The sequence below is a fragment of the Benincasa hispida genome, chromosome 9 (assembly GCF_027475165.1).
Source record: "Benincasa hispida cultivar pf3 chromosome 9, pf3_genome.v1.1, whole genome shotgun sequence".
Classification (NCBI taxonomy): Eukaryota; Viridiplantae; Streptophyta; class Magnoliopsida; order Cucurbitales; family Cucurbitaceae; genus Benincasa; species Benincasa hispida.
In genome coordinates this window covers 146906-152282 of record NC_143486.1, presented here as the reverse complement: position 1 = coordinate 152282, position 5377 = coordinate 146906, and the positions used below count along the sequence as shown (strand labels likewise).

The 5377-nt window shown below is 39.1% G+C and overlaps 1 non-coding gene across 1 annotated transcript; it reads left to right on the top strand.

Moving 5' to 3' along the window:
* The first annotated feature begins 611 nt into the window (after positions 1-611).
* Positions 612-715, top strand: LOC120087467 (small nucleolar RNA R71). The gene has a single exon (XR_005484608.1). It is a non-coding gene; the product is annotated as a small nucleolar RNA R71 (small nucleolar RNA).
* Positions 716-5377: the final 4662 nt, after the last annotated feature.

The following is a 5377-nucleotide window of genomic DNA, read 5'->3' as shown; positions in this document are numbered from 1 at the left end:
AGACGACACCTGGCTTTTCAGCAACGTGCCATTCTAGGCTATGTACTCCTTTAATAGGTTCTCAAGCGAAGATCCTGAGCTCGACGTCTATCCTCTTCTATTAAAGGGTTGTTGGTGTGGCTGATGCATTAGTTGAAATGCAGGCGGTGGTCCTTGCCTTTGCTGTTGGTTCGCCTCTAGGTGGTGCTCCTGATGATTTCCTCTGACTGGGGATTTTGTAGGCAATCCGCATAGGAGTGAAGATCTCCACAGCCCATACACCTAACCATGGGCTGCCTAAATGCTTCTACCTGATTCACCTTCTACTGATTTGATGCATTTCTTAGTGATATGTTCTGCAAAAGGCTGGTCATCGTAGCCACTTGTGCAGAAAGTGTGGCTATTGCGTTGGAATCGATAGAATTAACATTCTGAGATCTCTTCTTCCTGTCAGCTCTTCCATCATACGTATCATCCACCTATTCCATGTTGTGCTTAGCAATGCAGTCTAATATCTCCTTAGCCTCAGTGTAAGATTTATCCATAATTCCACTAGTTGTCGTTGCGTTGGCTGCCATCTGTGATGCTCTATTCAATCCACCATAAAAGTCTCCATTTGGATAGTTAGTGGTAATCCATGATTCGGGCAATTTTTTACCAATCCTTTAAAATGCTCCCATGCGGCACTTAAGGGTTCAGCTTCTTCTTGTTCAAAGTTCATAATCTCTCGATGCCTCCTTGCGTTGGTGGTAGGTGAGAAGTATTTTTGCATAAATTTCTCCACCAACTTCTCTCAGGCGGTGATTTCACCCATCTCCAATGAGCTTACCCATTGTTTTGCGTCATCACGCAAAGAATAGGGGAACAAAGACAGCCTGGTCGCCTCTGGGATGATTCCAGGAATCACAAATGAGTTACACGTTTCCAGGAAACGCTTCATGTGGGCGTGAGGATCTTCACCACGACCACCCCCAAATTGTCCAACAGTCTGGAACATTTGAAGCATTACAGATTTCATCTCGAACATGGTCACATCTAGGTTGGGTATATGATTCCTAGAGAGAAATCATACAGTACAGGGGATGCATACTCCCTCATGGGACGCGTGCTACTATTCACCATTAGGATCAGATTTTGTGCAGCATGAGCTAGTTGCTGAGCTAAGTTCTGATTTGCCTGTTCTTCTGCCATTGCTCATTGCCTGTTCAATTGTCTGAGAAGTTATTGCCTCAACCTTCGACGATGATTAGATCGATTTCTACATCGGAAGATCCTTTCAATCTCGGGGTCGTATCTGAGTTCAGGAGTGCTCTCTCTGCTCATAAACATTCACAAGCTTAGGCTTAGCTTGTAATACTTCCTCGACTGAAGTGTTCCTACAAAAAATACAAACGAAATTTCTGGTTAGTTTTGTTTCTGAATCCCCAGTTACGGCGCCAAAAACTTGTTCGTTGCTATCGTGATTCGCGCTAGGAGTGTATTGTGTAAAATAAATTGGAAAAATAAGTTCCAAGTATAAGTGATGTGTTGATGCTTTGATGCATTTATGTATTTGCAACGCATTGGTGCGTTAGAGATATGCAACAGAACGCACGACACTCCTTCTATTGACGTTCAAGTTTTCCTAAACCAGACCCAAGTATAAATCCAATTTAGGTTTCTGGTAAGTCTAGGGTCGAACTCAGGGATTCAGTTAAGCTAACGCAGACCTTGTGTTGTAGCTATTGTAGGGGTTTCCTAAATATATGAGAAAAATGTGTTATTTACATAAAAGTGTTGTGCCTGTGCAAGAAGATACAAAAGAGTTGAGTAGTAACTGATGGATCATGCGAAAATGGATTTTAATGTAAGTGGTATGCATCGATCTAAGATGAATGTACATAAACTAGAGTGTGGTGTGGATGAGATGGGATGATTTGCTTATCTTTGTTTATGCGTTAGACTTTATTCAACACTTCTTAATGCGAATGACATACAAAACCATCTCTAGGATGCATGCTTCAAACACAGAATGCAATAAACACCAGTAATCTATCTCTAGATGTACTAGGCGTTCTACTTGATGCTGGCTTATTAACTCTTTCGAATAATCTAAGCTAAGGATACTTTTACCAATTGATCAAGTTGGCTTAAGCGTTGAAATAAGTTTTGCATAAAGTATTAATGCATTCAACATAAACAAGAAATAAACAATGGCAAGTGTGATGGATCAAATATATGAATTTATAAAGAAGCAGATTGTCTTTACAAAAGCAATATTTAATCAAATGAAATGAAAGTGATAAATGAGATGAAAGGAACTGAGTCAAGCTGCAGAGTACAATCTCTTGTATCTCTTTGGCTCAATCTTAGTTGTGTACAATCACTTATATAGGAAGGACGAAGTGTCTTTCTCTAGCTTGGCTTCCTCCACTCCCTGGCCGACGGTGATGGTGGTTCTCAACCCTTCTGATCGTTCTGGCACCACAGCACAGCTTATAAAGAACTAAAACTATGACTACGCTAATATAGAGAGTAAGAATCTTGAATTTTTCTGTACTTCGAACTTTGGACGGACTTCATCTATTTATAGGCGTCGGTCATGTCCACTTGGTGATGGGCAACATTAAAGTTCATGCCCTAGTCAGCCGCCTGACACTCGGAAGCTTTTCAAACGCCGCCTGCTAAAGGTGCCCATACTTGCAAGTGGTGATGTGACACAATCAGCCTGGATCAATGAATCTTCTCTACGTTGAATTCCCTCCGACGCATGGCCCATGCGTTAGAACTTTGCCTGCGACACTTCTTGATTATGCATTAGCTTCTTGTTAAAATCCTGCAATACAATGCATTAGTGCCACAGTATTTAGTAATAAAACTTCTTTTGCATGAGTTTGCTAATGTTTGAGTAATTCCATGTGTTTCTTCTAAAAATGAGGATAATTTATCATTAAAAACCTTAGTTGTTCCAACTTAAGAGCAAAAATACCTTGTATTTCTACAAGTTATCACGCATCCTTACAAACCCAAATGAACGCAATGATGAATCTAATAAAGGTATCACAATCAATAGTATGGGAACGCATAAAAGGCAGGTCAACGCAATCACTCAAACGACCACGAGTTGTGTCACCTATGGAGAAGCACATCCGATTGAAAAATGCCCAAGGAATCTGCAATTAGTATGCTTCATAAAGAATAACCCTTTCTCTGATACATACAACCTCAGGTGTAGAAACCACCCAATTTTGCATGGAAAAATAAACAACAAAGCTATCAACCTATGGTGCAAAAGGAAGGGCCACAAGGATTTTTCAAGCGAATGAACTGTCAAATGCACAATCAAGCCAGTAGTTCGCAAGCGCCGCAATCTTCATCTCTGGAGAGCGTACTGAAGCAATATATTGAGAAAAATGAAATAGTACTCCAAAATCAAGCGACGTCTATCTGTAATCTTGAAATTCAGATAGGGCAGAATGCAGGCGAGCTCAAAAGTAGACTACAAGGAGCGTTGTCGAGCTCAACTGAGCTCCCTCGCAACTCTGGGGTATAGGAAAGGAACAATGCCTAGCAATCTCCTTGAAGTTATTTATAGGAGATAATTACATTTATTTGAAAAATGTATATTATATTCCTTCTATGAAAAGGAATATAATATCTATCTCTTGTTTGCTAGAACAAAATCATAAAATTTATTTTGAAAATGATGAAGTGCTCATCAATATGGGAAATAAACAGATTTGCTCTGTAAAATTAGAAAATAACTTGTACATGTTAAAACCAACTGAGGTCAAAGTTGTTTTGAACATAGAGATGTTTAAAACTTCTAGGACTCATAAAAAAAGGAAGATTTCTCCAAATGCCTATCTTTGGCACTTGAGACTGGGTCACATAAATTTCAACAAGATTGAGAGATTGGTTAAGAATGATCATCTAAATAATTTAGAAGACAGTTCAATACCACAATGTGAGTCTTGTCTTGAGGGTAAAATGACAAAAAAATCTTTTTCTGGAAAAGGTCTTAAAGCCAAAAAAAAAAAAAACCCTAGAGCTGATTCACTCAGACCTTTGTGGGCCTTTAAATGTTAGAGCAAGAGAAGGGTATGAATATTTCATCAGTTTTATAGTTGATTATTTCAGGTATAGGCATGTTTACCTAATGCACCAAAAGTTTGAAACTTTTGAAAAGTTTAAAGAGTATAAGGCTGAGGTTGAGAACCAATTAGGTAAAAAGATTAAAACACTCTGATCGGATCGAGGTGGTGAACATATGGACACAGAATTCCAGAACTAGTTAATAGAACATGTAATTCAGTCTCAACTCACAGCCCCTGACACACCTCAGTAAAACGGTGTGGCAAAGAGGAGAAACAAAACCTTGTTGGACATGATTCGTTCCATGATAAGTTACGTTCAGTTATCAAATTCTTTTTGGGAACACGCAGTTGAGACTGCGGTGTATATTTTGAACATGGTTCCCTCGAAAAGTGTTTCTGAAACACCCTACGAGCTCTGGAGAGGACGTAGAGGAAATCTATATTACTTCAGAATTTGGGGTTGTCCAACACATGTGTTGGTGCAAAATCCTAAAAAGTTGGATCACCGTTCAAAAGTGTGCCTATTTGTAGGCTACTCAAAAGTGACAAGAGGTGGTCTCTTTTATGATCCTCAGGAAGATAAGGTATTTGTGTCGAAAAATGCAATTTTCCTAAAGGAATACTATGTAAAGAATCTTCAACCTCGCAGTAAGCTAGTAATAGAAGAAATGTCCAGAGAAATGAAAAACGCATCAACAAGAGTTGTTGATAGAGCAGGTCCTTCAACAAGAGTTGTTGATATAGCAGGTTCTTCAACAAGAGTTGTTGATAGAGCAGGTCCATCAACAAGAGTTATTGATGAAACTAATACTCCACATCATTCTCAAGAGTTGAGAATGCCTCGTCGTAGTGGGAGGGTTGTGCAAACAACCTGACCGGTACATAGGTTTAACTGAAACTCAACTCATCATGCTAGATGATGATTTAGAGGATCCTTTGTCTTTTAATCAAGCAATGAACGATGTGGACAAATATCAATGGATTAAAGCCATGGACCTTGAAATGGAATCTATGTATTTCAATTCTGTCTGGGATCTTGTAGATCAACCAGAAGGGGTAAAACCCATTAGTTGCAAGTGGATCTATAAGAGAAAACGAGACCAAGCTGGTAAGTACAAACCTACAAAACTAGACTTATGGCAAAAGGGTTTACCCAAAGAGAGGGGGTAGATTTTGAAGAAACCTTCTTTCTAGTTGCCATGATAAAGTCTATTAGAATACTCTTGTCCATAGCCACTTTCTTTGGTTATGAAATATAGCAAATGGATGTCAAGACAACTTTTCTAAATGACTATCTTGAAGAGAGTATTTATATGTCTTAA